The sequence below is a fragment of the Melospiza melodia genome, unplaced genomic scaffold (assembly GCF_035770615.1).
Source record: "Melospiza melodia melodia isolate bMelMel2 unplaced genomic scaffold, bMelMel2.pri scaffold_37, whole genome shotgun sequence".
NCBI lineage: Eukaryota > Metazoa > Chordata > Aves > Passeriformes > Passerellidae > Melospiza > Melospiza melodia.
In genome coordinates, this window is record NW_026948690.1 from 6330874 (window position 1) to 6344451 (window position 13578).

Below are 13578 nucleotides of genomic sequence, written 5' to 3' on the forward strand. Positions count from 1 at the left end.
CAACTCATTTCTTGTCTCAGATCTACACCGACTTTGACACTGAAGCTGCTGCAGAAGCAGCAGTGCCATCCCAAGGAGCCTTTGCTCTCCAGCTGAAGAAGTGGAGCCTGAGCCCTTGGTTCACCTGCCGTGCTGACCCAGCTGCTGCTCAGTAACAGGAGATGGCGGGTGACTCCCTGGAGCAGCAGAGTACGTCTGGTATCTTTCTCATCTGAGGGACAGTGTGTTGTGTGCACATGTCAGCATAGCTGTAGCCAAGGGTTCTCCTGAGTTTAGTGTCACAGAAGTGCTGGCATTGCTCCGAGGCAGCAAGAGAGAGCTCTGGGTGTTCCTGCTGCCTCTGAGGGCAGCTTAGACTGGCTGGAGTTTGCCTGGGCTTCCCTTCTCTCTCCTGAAGGCAGAAGCAGGGATTGTTCCTGGATCAGCAGAAGGCTGTGACTGCTTGAGTCCTAGCCATTGGCAGAAGCCCTGCTGAGATCAGTCTCTAGGAGAACACATCAAGCCCTTTGTGATTCTGCAGCACAACTCAATGAATCTGCTTCTTGCCCTTAACGGCTGCCAGTGCTGTGCTCTCAGATAAGATCTGGTAGGGTTGAGAACACAGCCCAGTGGATTCTGTGTCTACCATCACCTGTTGGGACAAAAAGGGCACTGATCTGTGCCTCGGCGTGGCTGATCTCAAAGCCCATCCTGTTGTGTCCTCAATGGGGGCAACAGCTTGTCCGGGGCTCAGGCTCACTCTGGCTTCTTCCCATCAGTGCCTGTCAGTGCTCATGCTTGGGCTTTGCCAGCCTTGTTGTGGTCGCTGCCCTGCCCCTGAGGGCGGGTGGGACTGCAGAGGCTGGAGCCTTCCTTAGCTGGGAGGGTCCCGCTGCTGCCCGGCTGCTGCAGCGCGGAGCTGCCTGAGGCTGCAGCCCCTTCTCTGGGCCGGCTTCTGCCTCGCACAGCCTGGACTCACAAGAGGGTCAGCATCTCCTCTGGGCAGCTCTCTGTGTCACAGGGACGCCTGAGGAGCACTGCTGTCCTCTGTGCCCGTGCCCGCCGTGCCGGGTTGGGAAGATGGGGACGTGTGCAGTGCAGAGAGGGCGAGTGCAATGGGAGCGACTGATCCGCGCTGTCAGGGAGAAGAGAAGCGGCGCGGTTCTTCACGCGGGGCACAGGCAAGGGCGTCTTTGAGCTCAGCCTGCTCATAAAGGGTGAGGGTCCTGATGCTGAAAGCCCCGTCGGGATTGGTTCTAGCATGAGCTGCTCTGGTTTACAAACACAGAGGCATTCTTCTGGCAAACTGCTGCAAGGTGGAAAAGATGGGAACACTTGGCAATATTCCTCCTGTTCTGGACTTGACATCTGTTCAGAGGAATTGATTCTACATGTCCTGGTGCATTTAATCTTAGCAAGTAGGAAACCTTTTCTAAATCTCACAGTGTTTATTCCCAAGAAAACAAAGGCACTGTTAGTTCCAGCTCTCCTTAATGTTTCTAGATGACAAACTTATTTGCCTAGGTAGGTATTCTCTTCTGCTCTAAGTCTCCTCTGAATGTATCTCCCTGTGCTTCCCTGTGTGTCTGCTGTCAAGAGGTCTCTCACTTCAAAGGATGCTAGAAATCAGTCTCTGTGCCAGCTGCTTGTGCTGTGGGCCTGCTGTTCTTTTCTTGGTGTTCCAGTTGCTGTTCCTGTTGTTGTTAGCCAGCTGTCCACTAAGGGAGGCTCAGAGCCCCAGACAGTGGGGCTGCCTTTTGTATCTCCTAGAAGGTGGGATCTCTGCTTTAAAGTGAACATCTTGCATTTTGTTTCCCTCAGGGAGAATGGTGAAGATGGAAAGTCCTATTCTAAAATACATTGAACTGGAAAATATTGGCAGTGGGTGAGTCCAAGCAATGTTAATGGTACAAAACTATGCATCAGGTGTTTTGCTGGTGGAATAGGTATCAAGTGTGAAGTCAGACAAGCTGCAAATGTGTTCAGGCACTGGGCTTAGATTGTCAGTGCTGATCAGAATTTCTAGGTGTGCTCAGAAGGCATTGTCAAAGACATCTTCATGCTTCCAGTGTCCTGCAGGCATTTACAGCAGAGATCTCCTGTGTGGGCTGGCTTTCACTGCAAGATCTAAATGGCTTCTCATTTCTTTGCTTCTGTTTTGTTTCTAGGAGTTTTGGAGACGTTTATAGAGCACTTGACACTGCCACAGGAGGAGAGGTAAATGTCAACAGCCCCTGCAGACTCTGCTGCACTCGAGGGCTTTCCCCTCTGGTGTGAGCTGTGGCTGGAGCTTTGGGCAGAGCTGTGCTGAAAAGGCACAAGAAGCACAGACTGGTGCCAGCCCACAGAACACATTTGGGACTTTGTCCTCCTCAGCTGCCGGAAGGAAGGCACGGAGGCAGCAGTTCCTTTCAGAGAAGGACGCGCTCACTCACTCTCCATTGCTAAAACAAAGGTGGTGCCTTCGAGCACCTCACTGCTCTTTGGGGCTACAGCTTCAGAGTCCTGAATGCTCATTTCTGGCTGCCAGCAAATCCATCTGAAAGTTACTGGTAGTTCCTTAGCCACCTGCAGTGCTGCACTTGGGAACTGCACATAGGGAGAGATCTGCAAGGCGTCCCTGAAAGCCCTAAGCCCTGCCCATATCACAAGATGTATCCACAGAGTATTAAGACATGGATTACTTCTTCTGAGTCCCAAACAAAACAGCAGAGAGTGTGGTCAGAGCTTTGTGGGTGATAACTGAGACACCGCTATTACCAAGTGGTCAAGGCAAAATGTCAGTGCCCCCACATGTCCTGTAACTGGCTCCCAAGGGAGCAGAGAAATGGGCTGTTGGAATGTCAGTTCCTGATACCTGCAGTGCCTAATCACAAGGCAGTTTGGCACAGCTGAGCTGTGTCATTGCAAATTCACTCGCTCCATGTGCCTTGTGGTCTCGTGCCACCAACCTCTCAAATTACTGATTTTCAATGTCATTTTAGGTGGCCATCAAGAAAATACAGCTTCAAGGACTGAGGAAGGAGGAACTAAAAGTCAACAAACTCATGGTCATGAAGGTGAATAGAAATCCCAACCTGGTCAACTGTTTAGACAGGTGAGTTGTGCTTTTGTCCCATGATTGTTTGTTTACATATTGCAAACATGCAAGGTAAAATCCCCCTTTGGTGACTGGCAGAAAATAGAGCTGTAATTATTGGCTAATTATTATTGCTCTTTTCATCTCCAGTGGATGGGAAGAGATTGCATTTTGTCTGCATGAGTCTTTGCTGGCATATGGTATCTGAAAATTGTTCAAAAACCTGGATGATTTGTGTCTTACTAAATCAATGACCTCTATATTCACAGCCACCACTTTGTTTTAGAGCTTGATTTTTTTCAAGTGTCTTCTTATGTCCAGGTAAACTAACAAGGATTTCCCTTGGATTGTTGCCACTGGTTTTCATTGCTATGCATGCCAGGAAGATCAGGTGCTTTTTTCCAGAAACCCCATGCATGACAGGTTTTTTACCTGGGCTGTTTCTAAACGGCACATTTTGCTTGCTACCCATCTAAGACATCTCCTTTTTTGCAGCTGTGCCTTTCTCCTTGAGACTGCACAGATGGCAAACAATGCACAGCCAAGAGGGAAAGTCTATTCCTTTTTTTTGTCTTTGTCTCAAAGGGACCTGAAAAGAAGAATCAACCCTTCTTTTCCAAACAGCAACCTAGCCATGTACATTCATCTCCATGCCCTTGTTTCCTTCTTTCAGCTACCTTGTGGGTGAGGAACTGTCCCTGGTTATGGAGTACATGGATGGAGGCACTCTGAGCAATGTCATCAGCCAGACCTACCTGTCAGAAGATGAGATGGCAGCCATCAGTCGGGAGGTCAGCAATCCCATCTGTGTTTCCAGGGGCTTGGGCAGGATTGTCTGGGAAACAGGGACTCAGAGCTGGAGTGATTTCCTGTGCCAAGCTTTGTTTCTGTGTTGCTGCTATTCTATGGGCAAGTAAAAGCATCTCAAGTGAAAGGCCTGCCATTGCCCCTTCACTCCCTGTACTCAGTGACAGTACTCTTATCTCCTGCTGTAGCATTCTTGCTCTGTCTCTTTGTATTTGTATTTGTATTTGTATTTGTATTTGTATTTGTATTTGTATTTGTATTTGTATTTGTATTTGTATTTGTATTTGTATTTGTATTTGTATTTTTATTTGCTGTTCTCCACCTTGCCTCTCTAAACGTTTGCCTGGAGTCTGTCTTCACTGCATTCCTTGCCAGTAAAAGCAAAGGAGCTGGTGGGAGGATATGAAATGACCAGCAAAGAAAAAATACTCATTTCTCACAGTCCTCAGCTGAAAAGGATAGTAGTGCAGCTAAAATGCTCTTTGCTTCCGGGAGGTGACTGGTGTGATACTTACACGCCTGTGCTGAGGGCAGCAAGAAAATCTATTCCATGCAGCCTCCCACCCAAAAGTGATCCACTAAACACCAAAGGGAGGGACTTTTCCTTTCCAAACCCCTCCTTTGTCCTCTGCATGGAAAAAGCACGTCCACTGCAGCAGGAGTCATCCTGGCTGGTTTGCAGGGGACAGCCTACAACAGCAGGTGCTGTTGCTCTTTCAAAAGCTGACATGCCTTTCCTCAGAAAGGTCCTGCTCTGCAAGTGTTGGAGCAGCAAGCTCTTCCTCTCAGTGGCCATTACTGTTCTGCCATTACTCCCCATTCTCCTGGAGAGGGAATCTTTTAGATTCTTTGTTTCCTTTCTTGTGTGATGAAATCACATCACTCATTTTTGCCCTCCTCTTTCTGTTTTCTCTCTCAGTGCCTGCAAGGACTGGATTTTCTTCATTCAAACCACGTCATCCACCAAGATGTGAAGAGCAGCAACATCCTTCTCAGAACTGATGGCTCTGTCAATCTGGGTCAGTATATTCTTGGTCAGGTGCAGCGTTCCAGGGATGTGGGTGTGGGGCTGCTTGGAGTGACTGCCAGCTCCCCAAAAATGGTGCTGGTGGCAGTGCAGGGACCCCTGCTGCGAGCTGAGGGCACAGTTGCAACGTGCACAGAGGTATAAGGAACCACAAGCAGTCAAGAGTGGCCTTGCTCTGTGTGTGTCCCTTCCAGACAGAGGGATCTACAATCTAAAGCTTCAGGGGAATGAAGTCCACTGCTGTGAGCAGCGTTAAGAAACCTGGGATTTTTTGGAAAGCCCCAAGGAAATCGAGCATGGACAGTTCTCTAGGAGATCCAACAGCACATTGTTAGCCTGAGATTGGGGAATTCTTTTGCTTAGTTTCCTAATTGGAGCTGGCTTTCATGGTTTGTTTTTTTCTCCACAGCTGACTTTGGCCTCTTTGCCAATGTTGGAACTCTGTTTCTGAAGGACAAGAATTTTTCAGTGGACAAGGTAGACATGCGATAAATATCCTGAGAAATAGAGGTTAGACCTTTCCAGTTTAAATTTCATAGAAAACATAGGAAAAAAGGAAAAAGAAAACTAAACAAAAATGGAAAAGAGAAAAAAACCTACCACCAAAGCAATGCCCAAGCAGTTCTGCTTGCTTTTTCATTTTTTAAACGCAGCTCTTCTCTTCCATTCTGTAGCATCTTTTCCAAATCCTGTGGTTGTTGAAACTTTCAGGCTTTCAAGTCATCTGTACATTGTTCAGTCATGTGTGTGGGTGGCCTGGATAAGTGTAGGATGTGTTTTTCTCCGACTGCAGTTAGAATTGTTTGCCAAACCCTTGGCTGTTTCTTGGTACTTTAACAAGTTGATGAGCTTGCAGGCAGGTGCCTGGGCTGGGATCCAGTGTGGGCAGTTGACACTGGTGCTGTGTTTCTTTAGCACAGGAGCAGGGCCATCCCTGGCCTGCACAGTTCTAATGACAGGGAGGGCTCCAGCTCCCCACCATGGCCAGTGGCTGAGCTCAGCTGAGAGTCAGGATAAAACCCTCTTTGTCACCTCTGGTGATGTGGGAAAAGGACAGAAAGCCGCATCAATTATTTGTACACAAGGGGAGTGCATTGCCATTTCCGGCTTTGAAACTCTCCTTTGGCTTAAAGGGAATAATAGCAAAGTCTCTTTGGTCACCATCTATTTCAGCGCCATGAGCACAGAGTTATCATGACAGTAGTGGGCATTTCTATGGAGACTCCAAGGCCTCTTGCTATTGTTATTTTTGCCTATTTGAGATGGATTCTGCAAGTTGAGGTTTGAATAGTTCCAAAGGTGTGACTTATGTTTCTAAATACCATCTTGCAAAAGCAGAATGAGCTCTCTCCCCCTAACTTGTCAGCATGTTAGGGCTTGTTTCCACATGAACCACACTAGATAATGATCAGTCGATGTCTTGCCAATCTACACTGTAATTCCTTGGCCTGAGGAGTATCAGAAAGACCTGCTGAGCTCCATGGACACTGTCAGCTGCATGGAAGTGAGCATCCTTGGCCTTGCTAAAGAAACTGGAGCTCAGCTTAGGTTAGATGCTGTTGAGCAGGAGAAAGGCTGGAATCGTCAGGTGTTTCCAGAGGCCTGCGTGCCCAGAGGGACTGAGTTCTGGGGAGCAACTGGATGTTTCTGCACATCATGGAAGGGGATTGCCAGACAGCTCAAGCCTCACCACAGGCAAACACTCCCCAGCTCTTCTCAGGCAACATTTGCTTTGGGTTTCAAGTTGTTCCCACTTGTCTGTCTGTGAAGATGCCCCTAAAACCACAAGGCAAGCCTATCAGAACTGGTATTATATTTCCAGAAATGAAGAAAAGAAGCCCAAACACAAGAAAGTTGCTAAGGCACTGGTTTTAGGGAGGAACTTAACCCCCTGTGCAGTTTCTTCTCACTGGGAAACGTGCCTGAAAGCTGGGCATGAGGGTGTAAAGGCCACAGAGTCTCTTCTACTTCTTGTGCAGTGCTGCTGAAACACTCAGTGACCGTGTTTCTCTCCTAGCCCAAGCCACATTCTCCATGTCACCAAGCCAGAGCCTGGTGATGTGGAGAGCCTGCCAGAACCTCCCATTTGTTTCCTGGCACTTTCTGGGATAGGCCTACCATTCATGCATTGACTTGAGTAGCCAAAGGAGTAGAGGGTGATCATAGGGATGGAACCTCTCCTTCTGATTTGACCATGAAAAGTTTTTCTTTTCCATGTAAGGAAGGCAGAAATTTTCAGGCTGCTGAGAGACAGAGCTGCAGGTGGCTCCTGTGTGTCCAAGCAGGCATTTTCATCGCAGTACATTCGTGCAGGCATCTTAATGTGTCTGTGTTGAAGAGGAGATTCCAAAGATTTGTTTCCTTACCTGAGGAATACCTGGTGGATTGTAGTAGATAGGGTTAGGCGCTCGGAAAATCTCGTGATGTCACGGAAAGCAGTAGAATTCCTCTCCTCCTAACGCCTAGTGATAAAGGATCACCCAAGAATGTAGTCCCCCCTAACATTAGTAACTTTCGACTCCTTACTAACCAATTACAGTAAGGTAAGACCCCCTGACGTAGGGAAAAAACTTTCCCAGTATAAAACCCGACGAGACGGGACAATAAAGTTCTTGAACCGTCCACCATACTGGTGTCTATGTGTGTTCTTGGCCCGAGTGACCCTGGAGAGTTTGGGTCGCCATGTCATTTCCTCAGAACCAGGTCGCCTTGCCTTGCATCAGAAGGCAACAAGTGGTGCCGGAAACCCGGGATCGAACCAGTGCCCGGGGAACGGGGATCGCCTGGACAGAGGACGGCGGCTGTAGTGGCGGGTCCGACTACAGAGGAGGGGACGCCCTCGAATCATGGAAACTATAGCAAAGGTCGTAAGTGAAGTGTGCACACGATGGGGAATTGATTGTAAGCTTAAAGATACGACTCTCGCATTGTCGAGATTGATTAAGCTGGGGGCTATAGAAAGCCCTGTGGATATTTTACACCCGGAGGTGTGGGATAATTGTACGAAAACTCTGGCCGAGGATACCATGTGTTCAGGCTCGGGGAAAGCCCTAAAATCGTGGGGCAGAGTCATCCGGGCTCTGCAAAAACCTCGACAAGAGCAAGAAACCTGGAAAGCTGCGAGAAGCTGTTTAATAGCCATTCCGCAGCTAGGGGTGGGGGCAGCGACACAGACCACCCCGGAAAGTGATCAGATTGAAGACGGGGATGCGCGGGGGCCAGGCGCATCCCACCTCCCCCCGAGCCCCAGCCCAGAACCCCCGGGAGACCCCCCAACCCCCCCCTGGAGCCCACCAGATCCCAGCCCCTCCTCGGAGCCCCTCAAGAAAACCGCGGCCCCTCTACCCGTCCCCCCCCACCGATCGCCGACCCAGCGCAGGAGGCAGAGCAACGGGCACAGTGTCTTTGGGGGGGGCTGGCGGAGGAGGCGTGGGAGGCAGCGGGACGGTCAGAAACCGCCCGGATCGATAAAATCTCTCCGCCGCCGTATGGGCTTGAAAATGGCGACCAACCGCATGGTCACGGTGGAAGAGAAGAGGGGGAAAAGGGCAGAAATGGAGTCAGCGCGCCTAACATCGCATGCGCGGGAGAGCGGGGAGGGGGGGCGGCCCCTGCGGTGCAGGGTGAGACCAATCAGAGCGCTCTATTCAAATTAAGCCCGTATAAGGCAAGGACCTCCCCCAGCAGGAGGCGGGGAGACCCCAGCGGGAGGGAACGGTCTGCCCCCCGCAGGAGGGGTCAGGGTTGGAGCCCGAGAAAAAGGCAGAGCAGCCCGGAAGTGCTCGGCCATTCCACATCCGACTCCGACTCAGACTCGAGCCGGGACAAGTCTGAGAGGGAGTTGGGGAGCTCCGGTTCGGATACTAGCCTTAACAGAGTGAGAGCAACAGCATATAACATCTCTAGCCGCAGCGTTCCCGCATGGGTGAAGGGGTCATCAGAGAAAGACCAGACCTCACTTACAGACTGGTGAAAAATAAAGATAGCCTGCGCTGAGTACACCCCCTCAGCCAAGCTAGTTTTCCCAGTCTGTGTGGGGGGGCAGGCGAAAACCAAAGAAGGACCTATTCTATAGTGAATCCAAAAGAGGTACAGGCAATTATTAAAGCGATTGCAGACAAGGGAATTAATTCTGCCATGGTTATTACCACACTTATTGACGGCGTTTTTGGGGGGGATAACATGCTTCCCTTTGATATCAAACAGACGTGCAGAATGATTTTTGATGGGGCAGGAATGATTGTTTTTAAACAAGAGTGGGAGGATCAATGCACAAAGGAGCTAGCCCAGATAACGGGACCTGACCATCCACTACACGGCTCCAGTATACAGAGATTGATGGGTAGAGACCCTACTATGATCACCCCCCAGGCCCAGGCTGAGGGATTAAGGGCCCATGAAGTTATGACAACCACCCGGGCTGCCCAAGAGGCCATTCGTTCTGCTTCCAAAGTAGTGGCTAACCCTGCCCCGTGGTCCACCATAAGACAGAGCAAAAGCGAGAGCTTCACTCAGTTTGTGGACAGGCTTCAGGCAGCATTAGATTCCTCCTCATTACCCTCATAGGCGAAGGGTCCCATGCTGGCAGACTGCCTACGCCAGCAATGCAACTCAGCCACCAAGGACATCTTAAGATCACTGCCACCTGGGGCTAACATAGCCGACATGACCAGACACGTGGCAAAGGAGGAACACCTAGCTCCCATCCAAGCAGCAGTCCACACTGCAATAACCAGTGTGATGGCGTGCCTTAAGTGTGGTCAGGCAGGCCACTGTGCAGCAAACAGCCCCCAGCCAAGGCGCCGATCAGCAGCTGCTCTGCCACGCCAAGAGGGATTTAGGGGACCACACTGGGCATGTGGGAAGTAGGGCGGGACCCAAGCGTCAACAGTGTTTCTGTGTGATTTTGCTGTTGGGGCTTGTTGCCAGAGGGCAAGCCAGCCCAGATCACTACCCCCATCGGCCATTCAGGTGGGTCATGCGACACCTTAGTAGTGACAAGGTGCTCAAAGAAATCACCACACCGAGCACCCCATCCTTCGTGCTCCGCATCACCGACCTGTTTCCAGGACAACCAAAGGTAGACCTCTATTCCCCACACGCCACACACATGTACCTATCCTACTGGTGCCCAGCTTCAAACCCTGGGAAAAGCTACTGCAATCACCCAGGGTGGGGATATTGTGGGCACTGGGGCTGCGAAACCATAGTTACAGATGCCAGACCGTCGGGGCCTGGGTGGGATCCACAAGAGCCTGACAAATTCTTACAGTTCACCTGGGCACCCACCGGTTGCAAAACACCCCTCTTTCTCTACGGAAACTTTTATCGAAACCACCATAAAATCCCCAAATTTCGGAAATGCGCAGACTACAACATGACAGTTTTGCAGCCAGATCACCCTAGCTGGGCCATAGGCAAAACGTGGACAGTAGTCCTTCAAGGGTCGAAAGAGAGGGTGAATGTACGAATTATTAGGCTCCAACCATCGGCACCCCAAGCGGTCGGACCCAACAAAGTGATTAAAAGCGTGCCGAAAGAGAGAAACGCGACCCATCCCAAAGCCTTGACCACAAGGGTCGCTGATATCCCGAACGGCAATGCGGGAGCCTTTCAGATAGGCCGTTCAGCCGAGTCAGACTCAGACCCAATCCTTCATATGTTAGAAGGTACCTTCCTATCCCTGAACGAATCCAACTCTAACCTAACCGAATCCTGCTGGCTTTGTTACGATGTCGAACCTCCCTTTTACGAAGGAGTCACTTTAAACACTCCCTTCAGTTACTCCACAGCAGATGCACCCAGCCAATGTAGATGGGACACCCCCCGCAAAGGAATCACCCTGAGTCAAGTCACAGGCCAGGGCAGATGCTTTGGCAATGCAACCCTAGCTAGGCGGAAAGGCAACGTCTGCACCGAAGTTGTCAAACCTGACGGGAAAAACAATAAGTGGGTAGTCCCATCCGCACCTGGGATGTGGGTTTGCCAGCGATCTGGAGTGAGCCCCTGTGTGTTCCTTGCCAAATTCGATGACTCTAACGACTTCTGTGTCCAAGTTCTGATTGTTCCTAGGGTCTTGTACCATGCAGATGAAGAAGTGTACCACCTTTTTGAGGAACCCAGTCAGCTCCACAAAAGAGAAATAGTAACAGGTATAACTATCGCAATGCTACTGGGCCTAGGAGCAGCCGGAACGGCCACAGGAGTCTCAGCCTTAGCGACCCAGCACCAAGGACTGTCCCAGCTGCAGGCAACAATTGACGAGGACCTGCAGAGGATCGAGAAATCCATCACCTTTCTAGAGAAGTCAGTCTCCTCACTCTCAGAAGAAGTCTTGCAGAACAGGCGAGGACTAGACCTCCTGTTCATGCAGCAAGGGGGCCTGTGTGCCGCCTTGAAGGAGGAGTGCTGCTTCTATGCAGACCACATGGGGGTCGTGAGAGACTCCATGGCAGAACTCCGAAACAGACTGGCTCAGAGACAGAAAGACAGGGAAGCCCAACAGGGTTGGTTCGAGTCCTGGTTCAATCGATCACCATGGCTAACCACCCTAATTTCTACCGTAATAGGTCCATTGGCAATGCTACTTTTAGCTGTCACCTTTGGACCATGCCTGCTGAACAAGCTGGTCTCATTCATTCAGACCCGCCTAGAACGGGCCAACATCCTGTTCATAGGCTGGCAATTCACTGCTGTGAATTCAACAAGGGAACACTGCCAGTCACAAGATTTTCTACCCGGGTTTACCAAACCCCTTTCTTTGTGAACAACCCCATGCCTCATCTCAGTACCTATGTATATGACTACTGCGTTCATTTGTGAAAAATGGGGGGGAGATGTAGTAAATAGGGGCAGGAGCTCGGAAAATCTCGCGATGTCACAGAAAGCAGCAGGATTCCTCTCCCCCTAATGCCTAGTGATAAGAGATCACCCAAGAATGTTATCCCCCCTAACACTAGTAACTTTCGACTCCTTACTAACTAATTACAGTAAGGTAAGACCCCCTGAAGTAGAGAAAAACCTTCCCGAGTATAAAACTCGATGAGGCGGGACAATAAAGGCCTTTGAACCGTCCACCATACTGGTGTCTGCGTGTGTTCTTGGCCCGAGTGACCCTGGAGAGTTTGGGTCGCCGTGCCGTTTCCTCAGAACCAGGTCGCCTTGCCTTGCATCTGAAGGCAACACTCCCAGTCCCTCCCAGTCCCTCCCAGTCCCTCCCAGTCCATCCCAGTCCCTCCCAGTCCATCCCAGTTTATCCCAGTCTGTCCCAGTCTCTCCCAGTTCCTCCCAGTCCATCCCAGTCCCTCCCAGTCCATCCCAGTTTATCCCAGTCTGTCCCAGTCCCTCCCAGTCCCTCCCAGTATCTCCCAGTTCCCTCCCAGTCCATCCCAGTCTGTCCCAGTTCCCTCAAAGGTCACAGAATGGAGCGAGAGCGGCTGCGGGCACTGGTGATACTGGGACAAACTGGGACAAACTGGGAGGGATTGGGACAAGCTGGGACAAACTGGGAGGGAACTGGGATGAACTGGGAGGGAACTCGGATGGAACTGGGGTGAACTGGGATGAACTGGGAGGGAACTGAGGGAGGATTGGGAGGGACTGGGAGATACTGGTTTATACTGGGAGGGAACTGGGAGGGACTGGAAGGGACTGGGATTGAACTGGGATTGAACTGGGATGGAGTGGGATGGAACTGGTTTTTACTGGGAGGGAACTGGGACAAACTGGGAGGAACTGGGATGGACTGGGAGGGACTGGGGGGTACTGGTTTATACTGGGAGGACACTGGGAGGGAATTGAGGGGTTACTGGGAGGAACTGGGACAATCTTGTCTGAACTGGGATGGTTTTGGGGTTACTGGGATAAACTGGGATGGACTGGGAGGAACTGGGTTATACTGGGATAAACTGGGACAAACTGGGAGGGAATTGGGATGGACTGGTTTATCCTGGGAGGGGACTGGGATGGATTGGGATGAACTGGGACAAACTGGGAGGGACTGGTTTATACTGGGAGGGAACTGGGGGGAACTGGGTCATACTGGGAGGGACTGGGACAAACTGGAGATAGTGGTTTATACTCGGAGGGAGGGTCCGTACTGGTCCATACTGGTCTGTACTGGTCCATACTTGTCCATACCGGTCTGTACTGGTCCATACTGGTCCGTACTGGTCCGTACTGGTCTCTGACCCCTCCCCTCCTCCCCAGGTGCCTCCAGTCCGTTCCAGTACGGTGAGTGACAAACTAGGACAAACTGGGAGGGCCCAAAATGGCCCCAAAATATCCCCAAATGGCCCCAAATGGCCCAAAATGGCCCCAAAATGGCCCCAGATGGCCCCAGGATGTCCCTAAGTTGTCCCTAAGTTGTCCCCAAGCTGTCCCCAAGCTGTCCCCGAAGTGTCTCCAAGGTGTCCCCAGGTGACCCCAAGTTGTCTCCAGGTGTGTCACAGGTGTCCCCAGCTGTCCCCAAATGTCCCCAAATGTCCCCAAAATGTCTAAAGTGTCTCCAAATACTGCCCTAAATGTCCCCCAAAGCGTCCCCAGGTGTCCCAAAGTGCCCCAAGGTGTCCCCAGGTGTCCCCAAGGTGTCCCTGTGTGTCCCCAGACTGGTGTCACCTGCGTGTCAGTGGCCTCGTGGTGGCCGCAGTGCTTAGCGTGCTGGGGATCGCTGTCCTGTTCAGTGAGT